The sequence below is a fragment of the Apus apus genome, chromosome 21 (genome assembly GCF_020740795.1).
Source record: "Apus apus isolate bApuApu2 chromosome 21, bApuApu2.pri.cur, whole genome shotgun sequence".
NCBI lineage: Eukaryota > Metazoa > Chordata > Aves > Apodiformes > Apodidae > Apus > Apus apus.
In genome coordinates this window covers 1,520,106-1,537,014 of record NC_067302.1, presented here as the reverse complement: position 1 = coordinate 1,537,014, position 16,909 = coordinate 1,520,106, and the positions used below count along the sequence as shown (strand labels likewise).

The window sequence follows — 16,909 nt, the reverse complement described above, 5'->3', positions numbered from 1 at the left end:
CACCCATCATTCCTGAATTGTCTTTTTCTCTTTTTTCTTTTTCTTTTCTTTTTTTTTTCTTTTTTTTTTTTTTTTCCAGACCATTTCTACAATTTATCAAGATCATATTGAATCCTAATCCTGGCCCCTGAAGTACTCGCAGCCCATCCCAGCCTGATATCAGCAGCAATTTTAGTAAGCAAACTCTGTTCAATCATTCAAATCCATTATAAAAAATACTGACTTGTGCTAGAGCTGGGACACCTGGACACCCTGCTTCCCCCTGGCAGTGCATGGGCATCATCCTGCAGTGCAAAAGGTACAAAAGGCAATGCAGCTCCCAGGGACAATGAGATTTGTATCCCAAAGCAAGAGATTTCCTCATCCCCTTTGAAGTTTTATTATGAGAAAGAAGTTTATTTACCACCCTGGTGTCTGAACAAGACCAGTTGTGGCAGGGTCAGGGGTTTGAAAGAGCAGGAGCTGTCCTTTCTGGGAAAGTTGACTTTTTCCTGTGTATTTGTTCCAGTTTTCTTTTCCCCTTTGTTTCCTATGGAAAGCCCACCTTTCCTTCATGCCTTGTCACTGCCCTTTTGCTCAGCAAGTGCTTGTTCATTAATCATAGAATAAAGGAATTGCTTTGGTTGGAAAAGACCCTTCAGATCATTAAGTCCAGCTGTTCCCCCAGCCCTGCCAAGGCCACCAGTGCCCCATGTCCCTCAGCACCACATCTACAGGGCTTTGAAACCCCTCCAGGGATGGGGGCTCCCCCCCTGACAACCCTTTTGGGGAAGAAATTGCTCCCAATATCCAATCTAAACTTTCCCTGGCTCAACTTGAGGCCATTTCCTCTTGCTCCGTTGCTTGTTCCTTGGGAGAAAGTGTTAAGGAATGTTTGGGATTTAGACCCAGAGGGAAGGAAAACAAGCCCAGTTTGTTTCATGACTTCCAGACTGAGGAGGCAGTGGTGGGTGATGGTGGGGACCTGCTGGGGGTCCATGATCTGTATGTTCTTTGCTTGGATTTTTGGCTACCTGGCTCAGACACTGCATTTCTGTACCAGTGGATTATCCCATGGGTGCATTTTGGTGGAGATGGTGAAAGGTGTAGTATTCCAGGATTTCTGAATTTCCAGGGGGTCTGATAAATGAAGCTTTCCAGACCAGGCTGATATTTATAATGCAACAGGGTAGAGCCAGATGCTGCCCACAGAGACCAAAAATACAGTGGACAGCCACTGTTTGTGTCCCTGTAACTGTTGGTGTTAAACTAACAAGAAATGACAGCAAAAAAAAAAAAGTGGGTGGACCCCAAAGGTATTTAGCTGCAAATTAACTCAGATGAGAATTAGTTTCTTGTTTCTCTCCCAGGAGGAAAATAAAGCTGGGTTTTGTTGTTATCTGCACCTAAATGTGTCTGTGTTTGGCAGGCTGGCTCTCCATGTGACATCTCTCTCTGTGGCATCTGTTTCTGGAAATTTTAGCTTGAACAGGAAAAATAGTTTCTATTTGCTTTTCACCTCAGGCTTCAGAGATAGTGAATTAGGATTTTCAGCACCTGGGGCATAGGGCCAAAAATGTTATTGCCATGTTGCAAAGGGGGAAACTGAGGCACATGAGGCCAGTATTGCACTGGGCTCATAAATGCTGATTTCTAGTCCCCTCCTCTGTGACCTGTATGTCTTTCTCAAAGTTACAAGAACTTAAGAAATTAAGTTCTGTGAACAAAGACTTGCAATTTGAGATTTTCAAGGACTCTTAACTACATAAAATTGATTTACTCTGGGGGAAAAAGTCTGAAATATCACTATAGAGAGTACATAACATGAATGATTTTGTATTTATTCATTGCATTTCGCTGAGTGGGTGAAGTATTTCTTGATCCTAATAGAAGAATATTTGGACATGCTCTCTAATATGGTGGTGTTAAAAGCAGGTGCACAAAGGGAATTATTTTTGGAGAGATGGTAGAAAAGATTACAGGACCAGTAAATTATTCTTACCACTGCAATAACCCTGATCAGATCAATTAGGATTCATTTATCTCTCTGACTTTTATTTATGTGAAAGAAAAAAAAACACATATAAAAATTTTTTTAAAACCTTCAGGAGTTTTGGCAGTATTTTTAACTTGTTTCTTATGGTGCAATGTATAAATCTTTGGCTGGTTGGGCTTTTAGAGAGAATTATATTGCATCCAGCATTTAGAATCATCCATGGGCACAAGCTGGAACATGGGAAGTTCCATTTAAATATGAGGAAAAACGTCTGTATGGTGAGGGTGACAGAGCCCTGGGACAGGCTGCCCAGGGGGGTTGTGGAGTCTCCATCTCTGGAGATATTCAGAAGCCACCTGGATGCAGTGGGATCCTGCTTTAGCAGCAAGGTTGGACTAGATGATCTCAGCAGGTCCCTTCCAACTCTGGCAATTCCATGATTCCATGATTTCCTTTTTTGCTGTCAGCAAATCCCTCCCCCTTCCCATCTCAGTAATCTGTAGGTGGCCCCTGTGCTAGTGTCTTCAAGCATGTTCCTTCTCTTCTTTCAGCTTCTTTTTCGAGGATGGTACCAAATCTGCCCTCTGGCAGCACCCTAGTTCTGCTCCTGATCTTCTGGCATGGCAAAGCCCTGCCTGTGTAGCATCCTTGCCCCATCCTACATGTGGCTTTTTCCCTCTGGAATGGTCCTGCTGTAATTTTCCACTTCTGTTGTCTCACCAAAAGCCTTATCTTTTCTCACTTGCATATGCCACTGACTTTACCCATCACTTTTTTTACTGCTTCTTTCTCTTGCTGTTTTCCACTTCTGAAAAGCTGTCAGCTATTTCACAAAACAAAACTGTATGGCATTGCATATGTGCTCACCCATATGTACCCACATACAGCAAAGGCTGCAGAACAGTATCTGGCAAATGAGCTAATTTTCCATCAGATTCATCCCTTCAGATTCCCTATTTATTCACCATGCAAAAGTGAGCTTCCTTGGAAAGCTGCAGCCAAAATATTAAGGTGTCTTACAAGTTTTACAAGACTGAAAGCCTCTCAGCATGGAAACACACCTGTGTGGGTGCTGTGACCATTACTCCATGCTTTATCAACTAAATGGGAAGGTTTGATGTCACAGAGCTCAAGCACCAGCCACAGGCACTGGCAGAGGCTTCTCATCACTTCCAAACCTCACATGATTGCTGTTTGCTCTTCTGTTTTAATTCAACTTTTGCCTTCTTATTTGGTTTCCCAGTGCCATGAACCTTTTGGAAATGTCCCCTTTGAGCTTATCTTGCTAGGATTCAGCTGTGCCTTCTTCGAGGCATTTTCCCATGTGCTTTCAGAAAGGGCAGGGAGCATGAGGAGGAGCAGTGTGGACACAGCAAGGCCTGGGGAGATTTACTTTTGGCCCAGATTTAATTATCCACAGTGGGTTTGGGTGGACACCTGAGGATGTGATGCCCTCTTCAGTCCCTGTGTCAGGAGACAGCTGGAGCCTGTTTTGGGGCAAGGACCCCCCTCAGTGTGTGCATGTCTGCAGGGATGTCTGCTTCTGCCAAGCCTGTTTGCCTTTCCCTTTCTGTTACTTCACTGGTGCAGAACGTGTCATGGAGGAGCCAGATCAGGATGTGTCCTCGAGTCTTTGCATTGAGACCAAGTTTCACAGCAGCAATAGCCCTTCAAATCCAGAGTCCACATTACATCAGAGTCCATTCCAGACCAAGGGTTGGCTGTCAAAACCCAAATCCCTTCCTCAAAGTTACACGCAGCTTTTTCTTTTCACTTTTATAGCTGGAAACCCACTGTCCTTTCCAAAATATTCTTTGTCTCATCCCTTTACATTGCTCTGTTTAAGCCCTGGCATTTTTTTACATTGGCACTGAGGTGTCAAGACCAATTTTGGACCCTCCTCTTCTGTTTTTACAGTGATTTCTCTCAGCTGGGTGGTGAGCAGAGTTTGTGGTGTGGGCTGTGAAGTGCCCCTCTGCACACGAGTGTGTCACTGCTCTTGTGTCACCTCTTACCAAAATAGAGAGGAGATGTTTTTAACAAGGTAACACACAATCTATTTGAAGCTGCTTCTAAAAATAAATTCCCACAGAAGCTGGTGTTGTGGCAGCAATGTTTCATATTTTAGTTGGGGCTGTTTTCTTAAGATGATTCATAGAAAGAAAATGAGCTTTACTAGTTTTGTCCTGGGGTGAAACAGTGTAGATGAGTTGCTGGTTGTGCATGAAAGTCTAGGGGGCCACAAGAACTTTTCTGATTAGGTCTTTTGTTGCTGCCTTGTCCCCTAAACCTGAAGTGTCACATTAAAGACTGGGCTGAGCAAAGTAATGAGGAAAGAGATGGTTCCTCTGGGAAACAGGGAGATTGAACAGGGAGATGAACAGTGTCACCAAATATCTCAACATCTTACAGGAAACAGCTTCTTTGCTGTAGCTCCTGGTATGTAAAATAGGTTGGTTGTTTTGAAGAACAAGAAGCCTTATCTGCTAAGCTACTTCATGGCCTCTCCTTGCCCAGCCAACCATGTGTTCACAAAGAAAACCTTTAGCTTCTTGTCCAGCACTAGTCATCTCCTGGGGTTACCACACACTTAGAGATGATTTAGGGAGGAGTGTGAAGTAAGGAGAAAGGTCCAAAAGAATTGAAGAAGCAGAAATGGCTCAAGTCCCCTGAGTAGGGTATTCAAATCTCTGCCAGTAACAGTGGTTCTTGCATGTCCATGAGAGTAGCAAGATGTCAAGGTTGTTTTCTTGAAGTCAAGTGCCTTTGAAAGGCCAAATACCTTGAGAGCTGTGATCATAGAATCATAGAATAGTTTGGGTTGGAAGGGACGTTTAAAGTTTGTCTAGTTCAATCCCTTCTGTGGTGAGCAGGGACATCTTCTACTAGATCGGGTTGCTCAGAGTCCCTTCCAACCTGACCTTGAATGTTTTCAGGAATGGGCTGTAAGGTTTATATTACATGACTACACCCAGAGAACTTGCTCTCATGCTGCCAGCAACGTGCCCAGCACTAACAAGACATGTCCCCAGGCTGCCTGCTACGTTGTGCTTGGCTCCTTCCTCCTGCCAGAACCAGCCAGGATGTCCTGTCTTCCTGCTGGTGCACCTTGGCAAAGGGTGGCAGAAGGCCTGTCTGCACCCGGGGTGCCTAGGCATGTTTCAGGGTGACATTTTACCAAACCTGGTGTGCACAGGAGAGGAGCCTGTCCCGTGGAAGTTGCAAATGTGACTTTTCTCCTCCTGACCTCTGCTGTGGTGCAGATGCCTTGCAGAAAGTTAATAGTTCAAGAGAACACACAGAGGAGAGTTATTACTTCAAGTGATGACTTTACTGGTATCTCTGTCTACCACAGATGGCCAAAAGTCCTGCCCATATAGAGATGTGCACATCTCACTGCTAAACAAAAAAGCAGATCACAGAAATGAAACGTGATGATGATGCACATAAACCCACAGTCTGAGCCTGTTCTCTTAGAGGTCAAGGCCCTCTTGGTGTGAAAGGGCTGGATGATCTTCCACCTTCTCTCCTTCTCATACGAATAAGCCATTCAGACTTTTAACAACACCCTCCAAGTCTCTTGCTTCCTAGAGTTTTCTGTGGTGGCATTAGCCTGCAGCATCCTTCAGTGAAGTCAACAGTGATCCTCTTGCCCTCCTGGAAGAAGTGATGAGGCTCCACCACATAACTGAAGGGAAAGATTGCTGCATGGGAAGTGGGAGGAAATTATCTGCTTGCTTGCGGTGTGGTTCTTTAGAATGGAAAAAGAGAAGCTTATCAAGATAACAGGAGGCAAAACAGGACGCTTGGGCTCAGCTCTGATATGAACTTGTCATGCAACACTTCTCCAGGATCCCGTGTTTCAGCTGTGCCACAGGAATGATGCATTTCTATTTTAGTGAGGCTGTCTAGGAGTGGCTGGTGGTGGACCTGGGGTGCTGGGATAAAACACGCTGCTCAATGAAGTTGTTAAATTTCAAACTGGCAGCAAGGAAAGGAGCAGAGGGACAAAGTAGGCCTAATTCTGTTCTTCCTAACCATACAATTCAGGAATGGCTGCCTCAAGGACAGTGGCCACCCCAGTGCAAGGACAATTAAGGACAATCAGAATTGTTCTTGAGGCAGGACCTTTGCTCAGCTGGGAAGAGATGTATTGGTTTTACTTGCAAGGATAGATGCTTATTGCCCTGGTGTTTCCCTCATTTGTCTTAATTAAGAAAATGACAGTTGGAGTGAAAATGAAATACCCCAGGGAAATAAAACCCCTTTCTGCTGTGATGGGATCTGCCCTTTCAGATCAGTTTGTTCTTGCATTGCCTCACGATGGAGGAACAAGATAATCCACAGAGCATCAAAGCTGGGGGAGATAATGAGCCAGTGAAGAAGCAGAAGGAACCCCCATCACACCTGTCTGGGCTGAAATGAAGGGTTTCAGTGAGCTCACTGGGTTGAGGGGGTGTCAAGAGGAGCTTTTGTGCCTCCGTGGTGCAGGACTGGGGGAAGTCCTGCTGCCACCAAAGGGTTAATCCCAACATAATCGTCTCATTCTCTTTTAGGAGGAGTTTCTCTGTGGGGTGAGACCCGTGATTGTGTGTTCTGGCAAGTGCTTTGCAATGTGAAATAAACACCCTTGAGTATAATAGCACTCATTGAGCATTGTGCCTGGGAACCCATCCTGACACATGTCAGCCTGGGGCCGAGGAAACTTCCTCCTTTTGCAGCTCAGCAAAATATTTATACAGTGTCTTCTAGTAAACCAGTTCCTCCGTGCTGCTGGGGGAAGTGGCTCTGGAGCTGCTCTAATGGCTGACCTTGCTCCCACTCCCTCCTAAAATAGCGCGGGCAGCTCCGCTCCGTGTGATCCGCCAGCCAGATGGAGCAGCTCCTGCCTTTGCTTCCCTGTTAGCTTGACTTTTGGAATGGCTCAAATAGCCCTGGAGATTTATGGTTGCTTTAAGTCACTGGAATATGGCTTGAAAAACAGCAGCCCGGGCACCCAGTCCTCAAGCTCCGTGCTGGGATGCTAACAGGGGAAGGGCAGGGGAGGGGCTGATGGTTGGGTTGTGTTCAACTGCAAGTCTTGGGTACTGGGTGCTCTGTGATTATTAAGCTCTGCAGTTACTAAGAAAAAAAAAAAATATATATATATTTTTTTTTTTTTTTCGTTTTGCTGTATTGAAGAATAACGTTTTAAAAATCTTGGTGCTGCAGAAAATGGAACAGGAATTTTGCTGTTGACAGATAGCCAGACGTGGGTACTGCAGTGTCAAATAGATTGCAAAGAACAGAAATATCTCTTTTTAATTTCTTTCTTTTTTTTTTTTTTTTTTTTTACCCACTCTGACCTTTGGCACTGTAGAATCTCAATGATCAGGGAAAATGATGCTGGTTTCTGGCTCCTGACCTCTGCTGCTCATCAAAAGCAGTCTCAGTCAGCCTGCAGACTGCAAAACCAGTGGCAGCTGGAAAGTTTGCATAAGGTGTTTAGAAAGCTGGTTGAAAGGAAGCATGTTTCCAAGAATTCTCTATGTTTTGGTTTGTGTAAGGTCTAAAAGTTAAAATATGTTTCTCTTACCCCAAATAGATCTCAAGTAGCAATTTTAGGTGGGGAATTACAACATACATGGCTGGTTTTAGGAAGGGCACACAAAGATCTCTTCTTGGCTTGTGTGCTAAGTCAGGGTATTTCTCCTCAAAGAGCAAAAACAAAACCAATACAAATTCTGGTATTTAATTTTATAGGTGCAGCATTTGGGCAATGAAACTAGACAAAGTAAGCCTAGAAAAAAAGGGACAGAATCTTAGCAGAGAAGAAATTGATCACTGGAACCTCTTCACTGAGAACTGCTTCTTCAACCACCATTAAAGCAAGACTGGTTTATGTTTTCATAAGTGATATTGAAGCTCAAGGACAAGTAATGAGCTCAATGCAAAAATGTCTGAGAGGTTCTGCAGCCTGTGCTTAGCAGGAGGTCAGGCTTTGTCATCTCTCGTGCTATCTTCTGGTGTTAACATTTGAGGATTTCTGAAGACCATGTGAGATTGTGGCATCACATCTTGAAAATCAACTTTTTAGTCTTCCTGGAAATGCTTATTCCAAAAGATCAAGGGCCTTGACTACAGTATATCTGTTTTCCTGGCATCCTCTGTCTGTAGTGCCCCATGAACGTGAGCATGAGTGTAGTTTGCTCTTCAGTCCAGGTCACAGAATAGGAACTCCCCAGATAAATGCTGGGCTACCTGCATACCAGTTTGTTGCTGTTAGGAACTGGCATCACAGAAGAGCCCATGGAACCCCCCAGGATGCCACTGGCCTTCTTGGCCACAAGGGCACATTGCTGGCTCATCCTTCTGTCCACCAGGACCTCCAGGTCCCTTTCCCCGAAGCTGCTCTCCAATAGGTCAGTCCCCAACCTGTACTGGTACATGGGGTTGTTCTTCCCCAGATGCAAGACTCTGCACTTGCTCTTGTTGTATTTCATTAAATTTCTCCCTGTCCAGGCCTTGTTGGATGGCAGCACAACCCTCTGGTGTGTCAGCCTCTCCTCTCAGTTTAGTGTCATCAGCAAACTTGCTGACAGTGCCCTCTGTTCCCTCATCCAGGTCGTTGATGAATGTGTTGTATAGCATTGGTCCCAGTACTGACCCCTGAGGGACTCCACTAGATACACGTCTCCAACTAGACTCTGTCCCATTGACCACAGCTCTCTGACTTCTCTCCCCCAACCAGTTCACAACCCACCTCACTACTCGATCATCCAGAGCACAGGTGAGCTACAAGGATGCTGTGGGAGACAGTGCCAAATGCTTCACTGGAGTCATGATAAACCACATCCACTGCACTACCATCATCTGTCCACCTGGTTTAATCCTCATAAAAGAGTATCAGGTTGGTTAAACTTGACTTCCCCTTGGTAAAAACGTGTTGACTGCTCCTAATGACCCTCTTATCCTGGATATGCCTGGAGTCAACATCGAGGATCAGTTGTTCCATCACCTTTCCAGGGATGGAGGTGAGGCTGACTGGTTCATTGTTACCTGGGTCCTCCTTCTCACCCTTTTTGAAGGGAGACACCTCTCCTTTCCCCACAACTTACCAAAGGTGATGCAGAGTAGCCTAGCAATGACTTCCACCAGCTCCCTCAGCACCTGCAGGTCCATCACATCAGGACCCATGGATTTATAGATGTCCAGTTGCTTAATTGATCGTTAACTCAGTTTTCATCAACCAAGTCAAACTCCTCCTTTATCTTGACTTCCTCTGGGGTCTCAGAGGTCCCTCAGAGGGACAGTCTCCAGCAGTACAGACAGAGACAAAGAAGGCATTCAGTAACCCCACCTTCTTTGTATTCTCTGTCACCAGGGCACCCACCTCATTCAGCAGTGGGCCTGTATTGCCTCTAGTGTCAGTTTTGTCTGCAATGTATTTGGAGAAGCCTTTTCTGTTGTCCTTGACCTCTCTTGCAAGGTTTCATTCCAAGGAGGCCTTAGCTTTCCTAGTTGCCTCTCTGCATCCTCTGACATCAGCCTTATTTTCCTCCCAAGTGAGCAGCCCCTTCTTCCATGATCTGTAAATTCTCTTCTTCCACTTGAATTTGCCCAGCAGTTCCCTCTTTAGCCATGTGGGTCTCCTGGCTCCCTTTCTGGATTTCCTACCCGTTGGGATGCTCTGATCTTGAGCTTGGAAGAAGTGGTCCTTGAACATTAACCAGCTATCTTGGACCCCTTTACTTTCTAGTAGCCTGTCCCATGGGATTTCCCCTAACAATTGCTTGAAGAGGCCAAAGTTGGCCCTGCTGAAGTCCAGAGTTGTGATCCCCTTTGTTATTCTGCTCCTACTGCACAAGATCCTGAACTCCACCATCTCATGGTCACTGCAGCCAAGACTGCCCTGAACCTTCACTGCTTCAACCAGACCCTTCTTGTTAGTGAGTATAAGATCCAGCAGCTCCTCTCCTTGCTGGCTCATCCACCATTTGCATCAAGAAGTTATCATCAATGCACTGGAGGAACCTTCTGGACTGTGAATGGCTGGCTGAGGAGGCCTTCCAGTAAATACCTGGGTAGTTAAAATCCCCCATGAGAACCAGGTTTGCTACTTGACCCATGACTGCTGCTTGTCTGCCCAAGCATCCTCTCTGTAGCCAGAGCAGGGCCATGTTTACAGCTCTCCTCCCTGACAGCCCGTTGTTCATGTACGAATGCAAAAGACTCAAAGAGGAAAATCTTGCAAAGCGGAAACCAAGGTTGTAATTTCAGGTTCCTCAGAAGAAGGCTCCTGCCCAGGTGGCCAGTTAATTGCTTGGGCTCCTTCAGCTTTGGCCCTTGTTGGTTTCGAGTGAGCAGGTCTGGTAGGTGGGGGGGTGGAGAGGGAAGTTTCTGAAGCCCAAGGGATGATTCAGCATCTTCCACCCTAGATCAGGTCAGGCAGTTGGGTCTACATCATTCTTGCAGCACCACCTTCTGGCCTGCAGCCTTGCAGGGTGGAGGAGCCACGAGCAATGCAGCGAGGTGTTGGAAGGCTTGCACAGAGATGCTCCTCACCAGCTACAGCCTGGGAGTGGAGGAGCAAAACTCCTGGGTGGCTTGTGGTCAGGTACTGAGTTGGTGGAGGAGCTGGGGGCAAATCTGAGCAATCTTGCTGCCGTGTTTGTCTGCAGGGTTTCCAAGCCCTCAGGGTGCTGGGTGCCCCTGGGTGCTGTGTGTGGTGCAGGAGGTGTGGGACCACATCCTGCCCCTCCGGGGGGAACCCCCCACCCTGGGACAGCAACCGCTGCGAGAGGAAACGTGTGGAGAGGATCACTGATCTTGCAGACCGACTTGCCAAGCGAGGGGTGAGCAGAAAGGTGAGCAGCAGGGTGAGCAGCAGCTCTAGGAGGTCCCTGCCCTTCAGATGCTGCCACTGGGGACTTCCCTCCTCCTGCTCCTCCCAGCAGCACAAAGCTACTCGCTTCGTTTCTTTTCATTAAGTGACTTGTTTGTGCAAAAGTTGTGATGTTGCTGAGCTGCAGCAGGGCTGGTGGGGCTGCAGCTTGCCCAGGTGTTTCAGACTCTTTCAACTGGTCGATTCAAAGAGGTGACCCCTTCCTCCAGACCTGCCCCTGCTCTTCATTACCGAGGGAGCTCTTAGTTCCCCTCCGTAACAAGATGTGGCTGGAGCCATCTGTTCAGGGCTGTGTAGAAACCTCATCCAGCACCTTTTTTGAACCTGTCCCCCACTGTTTTATACTTGTACTGCCATAGGTGTCCTGTTCAGCTGCTGAGCAGACAAAAGCCAGCCCTGCTCTCTGCTGCCCAGAGCCCGGGAGCAGTGTCTGAAGGTAGCCAGGAACCAGACCTGCACCAGTAAATGAAGGTGGGCTGTTTTGTTTGATTGTTAGTTGAGGCTTTTTTGCCTGCTGATGCTCAGGCTTAAAGCAGGAATTCTGGTCCCTCAATAGATTTTTTTTAATTATTTTTTTTTTTTTTTAAAATACATTTTTCTTAACCTTTCCTGAAGAAGCTGGAGGCAAGTTCAGTCTTGTCTTGTCTACAAACATTGTTTTGCACATAGAGGGGAAGGTAGAGCCAGATGTCTGTTCCAGGCCTTGGTGCTTCTGTGCAGGGTGGTTTTAACAGGCAGTATCTGCCCCTGGACCCAGCAAAAAGACCCTGCTCCAAATAATTGACCTTGATGGTGGAAGTGGTCGTGGCTCATGCTCAGTAGCTCTGCTGGATGGAGGTTCAGTGCTGTGCTTTGTAGATGGTATTTTGCAAAGTAAGATGTTGCTCCTCTGGGATAGGTGAGGAGAGCCCAGCACAAACCCACCCGTGAGGGTTCCTAGATCAGACCAAAGCATCTGGACAACAACTGGGGGGTCAGTACTCTCAGCAATTGCTCCTCTAACTTCTCACGTGGATATGGCATAGGCAGGAGGAGAGCTGAGCACTGGCTGAAGATCCATTTTGCCAAGATGTCAACTTGATTGTTTTAAGTGTCTTTGTTTTATTTTTGAGTAGCCACTTCATCTGAAGTTCCAATGTGTAGCCAGTTGTGAGCTTTGACCAAAGAATTTGCTTGTATTAAAATAAGGAGGATTTTTAGTGGTGTCTCAGTTGTTAAATTAGACAGAGGTTTCATCTGAGGTGAGGTTTCTTGAGGGATTCTGCCTCCTGAGGCTTTGCAAAGCAGGAGGCTTTTTGGATCAGTAGCTGAGGCACATGAATAATTTCTGAATCTAGATTCTCTGCAGGTTTAAGATCTGTTATTTTAATTTCTTAGGGAAAAATAACCTGCTTAAAAAAAAAAAAATCAGGTTGGAAGCATTAATGAAAAATCTTTGTCCGTTTTTTCTTGCCAAAGACATCTCAGTTTTTTTAAAAATATCACCAGATAGATGCTTTGCAGGCTGACTAGTTTCTGTTGAGCCCTATGCTGAGCAGAAGGAATATCATCTCAGATTTCCTGGATGACTATGCACACAGATATATCCACCTTCTTTGCTGGGGATGAGGGACCAGGCTTTGAAAAATATTTATTTGCCCTGAAATCTTTAGCATTTTACCCCCATATCATTCCTTTAATGCCACTACAACTCAAAGCCCTGCTGAGCTCAGTTGTGAAGTGTTGGAAGATATTTTAAAGGTGTCTCTAGTCACTACTGTGAGCTCATTTCTAATTAAACAGAGGTTCACACTTTATTTTATTAGAAGCATAATAATAAATGCACACATAATTGGCTGATTCTTATTTCATTAGCTATTAGAAACAGATTCCATAAGTCTATTAGGATTAGGAAGTGGAGCTTTGTGTCACTGAGTGGTCTCATTCTCCTGATATACATTAAAATGTCATTTTGCTTATGGCTTTGATACGTTAGGATCATTTCTCCAGTCTGTGTCTGTGATAGCAGCATATGCAGTTTCTGCTGCAAGGTGAGGCCGAGCATAAGATCCCTTTCCCTTTTGATTCAGGGCAAGTTCTGTATCTTCCCAACTGCTTTTGGCAAAAATAATGACTCTCCATGTCACCTCGCAATTTACCAGCTTCATCAGTGGTTTTCAGCAACCAATTAAATGCATATTTAATTAAATAATAATTAAAGTCACAAAAATGGAGTTGCTTCTCATGAATGCCAAGGTGTCTTAAGTAACTGCCCTACACAACTGAGCAGGGAGATGTGACAGACACAGATCTCACACATGAGCTCTTCCTTTGACGTAGTGAGGTGGCCCCAGCTGAAGGTCACTGGGGCCATTCCCATGCTGTGGAATTCAGATGTTTTTGCACAGCTGCTTGGGAGTGGCATGAGGCTGGATGTCTCACAGAGCAGCTTCTTCTGGATGGATCCTCCTGCTTGTTCTTCACTCCAAGTCCATGCATGACCTACAGCAGCTGGGCAAAATGTTTTTTGTGGTCTTGTATGGCTTTGTACTCCAGGTTTGCAGCCTGAAGTGTGTTCCCATTTCCAGAGGTAAAGGGAAGGAAAAAGTAAGGAAGTGGCATTGTCTGAAGCAGCCTGGAGACTCAGAGCAAGGAAAGGGCAAGACAGCACCAGGCTTTGTGGTTTTTAAATTGGCTTTTTAAACTAGGAATGGCTGTTATATCTCAGGCACAGACAGAAGTCTTCAGGTCTTAATTTTGTTAAATACTTGCTCTTTGTCCTGCCACATTGCTATATGCTCAGTCAATTTGTCCCACCAAAGTGGAGAGAAGCTTCCCCATCCCAGACCACCTCAGCTCTCCAACAATAGTCCACTGGAAGCAGCAGATGCTGGAGTGAATACTTGGTCCAGCTGCATCCCTGTCTAAGAGTCAGGGATGGGGAATTGTGATTGATACTTTATTCCAATCAGATTTAAAATAGACTCTCTAGTGCAGGGGAGATCCTGTCTGGCATGGAGAAGATGTGGAAAATCCTGCTCTGGGTTTTCTCTCATTTCTGCAGTGAGTGCTGTGATTCCTGAGGAACAGGTTTATGAGGGGAAAAACCAGAATAGATGGACACAGCCAGTGGGGTCCCTATGTAAATATTTGCATTCATCTACAAGAAGTATCTGTTAATAAGAGACAATCACCTGGCAATTAACCAAAGCACATTCTGGTTCACATTAAGTGCTGCTTCATTTCTCTGGCACAAGGTGCATTTTTGTGTGTGTACAAGGGAGGTTTGTGGAGCTTGTGATGACAAGGGAGCAAACACTGTCCAGACTTGATTCTTTTCTTGCTACAAAGCTAACAACATTCCCTCCAAACTCAGTCATGTGTTTTTATTTTTCTTTCTTTCCTGTTAAACAAATATATATCTTGATTTAAAATGATTTCTGCTTTTTGTGACTGGGCTTCACTGGCAGTAGGAGAGCTCTGAAATGTGACGTTTCCCTCTGAACCTCCGTGTTGTTGGTGTGAAGAACACAAGGGCCTTCCAGTGGTGACAAGTCTTTGCACCCTTTGTAGCTGCTTGTAAGGAGCTGTGCAGCTTCTAACTTGGGGTCACTAATGTACAGATATGAGTGTGTGTGTGTGTGTGCACAGACATCTGCAGGATTTCTATTATCCGTTTGAAGTGAGACTTGAGGAACATTTCCAGGGAGAAGTAGTTGAATGAGCTGCAGCATCGAATGCAGCAGGTTCTACATTCATTGGTAGATCCTACAGGAAAGCTGGAGAGGGACTTCTTACATGTAGTGATAGGATGAGAGGGAACGATTTCAAGCTGAAAGAGGGGAGATTTAAATGAGATATTAGGAACAAATTCTTTGCTGTGAGGGTGGTGAGACCCTGGCCCAGGTTGCCCAGGGAAGCTGTGGCTGCCCCATCCCTGGCAGTGTTGAAGGGCAGGTTGGATGGGGCTTGGAGCAGCCTGGGCTGGTGGGAGGTGTCCCTGCTCATGCGGGGGTTGGAACTAGATGCTCTTTAAAGTCCCTTCCACCCCAACCCAGCCTGTGATGATATGATCTGCTTCCATCTGCCCAGATGCTTGTGCACAGCATTTCAGCAGCTCCTCCTTGCCTAAGAAAATATTTATCTTGAGAGAAGTTGTGTTAATTAAACTGACTTTGCTACCAATTCCCCTGCCACGTAACAAAAGCACAGCACTTTCTGAAGGAAGCTTTTCAAGACAAGGGTGGCACTGGGGACAGGCAGGTACTTGCTCAATGTGTCTGATCAGTATTGCTATTTTTTTTTTTTCACCGTTTCTGGTATGTGACAAAATACAAATGAATTTCAGTATATGCTCCCAACGAGTCAAGACTGTTTCTGTAAATAGGAGGTTACCAGCCTGATGATAGGATCAGAAGCTCTGGTTTTTTGCCTGTAGGGACTAAAAGGTCCATTTTCTTCTCTTTCTGGCTTTCTTCTCACTGAGGGTAGGAAAAACGCACTTGTGTCTGGTCCTGAACCAGTGGGGGTAGTTTCCTTTTTTGAATTATTTCCACTGAGATTCCAAGTTGTGTTGTTTTGTTTTTTTTTTTTCCACTGTCACTTAAACAGAAATCTCTCAGGATCTCCCCTTTGTGTTTGGTTAAGGAAGACACAGACTAGAATGCTGCGGCGCTGGGTGTGGGTGCTGTGCCCGGAACACTGCTCAGGAAGGTCTGATTTATTTGTGGTTTTTTTCTTATCAGAGGCTGTGAGCAGATGCAATAATTCCCCCATCTACATCCTGCTTTTGCATTTTCCTAATTCAAAGAATTAATAATGTATTTGTGTTTCTGTGCTATCTTCTAATACTGGATACTAGAGCACTGGGGAGCTTGGTTAGCTCAAGGCATCGCTTCCGATGCTGGAACAGTGCACAGAGAGAGGGCAGCTGGGGAGGCATCTAACAGCCTTGCCTGGTACCACAGGGCAGCAAGGAAAGAAAAACCTCCTGTGCAACAGTGTGGGAATGTCAGGCTGTGGTTGCCCAGAAGGGTTTCTGACACTGGTAATGACGGGTCCTCAGATTTCAATCAAACTTCCCTCAAGCTCCCAGCCTGCGGGCACGATGCAGCCACTCTCGGTGGGTAGGGCAGCTGCCTGCTGAATCTCAGCCTGGATTTCCCTGCAGGGCTCCTTGGAAAATACCAATGTCTTCCAGATTCTGATGTAGCCAGTGAGATCTGGCGAGGTCATGACCTGAAGTGATGCAAAGTTTTCATAGCAGCAGGGGTTGCCCACCTGGCGTGCCATGAGCTGGGGAAGTGAGGCAGAAAATACAGGCGTGCTTTTTGCTGTGTGGAGAAGCAAGTTACTCCTTCTGACTCCAACCCTCTGGGCAAAATGACAGGTACACAGACTGGGTAACTCACCCTGGGTAGCATGGAAGTAGCACAGCTTCTGGGTAGCATGAGAAAAGGGTCTGCTCTGATGAAGTCCTGCCGGAGCTGCTACAATGGAGACACCAAAACCCTGAGATGCCAAACTTGGATCCCTTGGCCCTGCCTGGCTCTCCTGCTTTGTGCTGTAGGCAGCAGCACCCAAGCTTTGCAGGGCAGCCAGGGGAGGTTGCCCACTGTCTGCCTTCCATCCCCAGGACCTGGTGGGGCTGTGCAGTGGGGCTGTACATTAGCTCTGGTTTATGGTGGTTTTGATTTGTTGAGGGGAGGGGACTGGAATTAAGGACAGACTGGTCTATTCCCATATGCCTTGATATTACAGTTGGGCAAAAGTGACTTTTTTCTGCTCTCTTCATGTCTGATCAGGGCTTTCCTCCTCTCCCCTCCCTTTGGTGCTCACAGCTGCCTGGGCTGATGGCTTCGCAAGGATAGACTCAACAACCTCTGCTTTGGTCCTGGGTCAGCATCTGTCTTGTAAAGCCAGAGCAATGACAGGCTTCATGCAGGGGTCCTTTAGCAGCCTTCATCTCTCCCTTCTTTCCAGGGGACGAGAAAAAAAAACCAGCAAGCTGAGAGGGCAAAGATCTCATGTTTGCTGTGGAAACTTTTCTGCTGAGCGTGTGTTTGCTTTGC

General features: G+C 46.0%; 1 protein-coding gene across 9 annotated transcripts in view; it reads left to right on the top strand.

Annotated features, from left to right (window-relative positions):
• The window catches only part of HIVEP3 (HIVEP zinc finger 3), a 273,818-nt gene that overhangs the window by 172,274 nt on the left and 84,635 nt on the right, over window positions 1-16,909 (top strand). For 7 of the 9 annotated variants that reach the window (XR_007891391.1, XM_051637732.1, XM_051637733.1 and 4 more), the window contains one exon: window positions 80-174. The exons of the other annotated variants lie outside the window; for them this stretch is intronic. The gene's annotated coding sequence lies outside the window, so the exon portion shown is untranslated. The remainder of the gene's footprint in view (window positions 1-79; window positions 175-16,909) is intronic. 9 annotated transcript variants of the gene reach the window in all.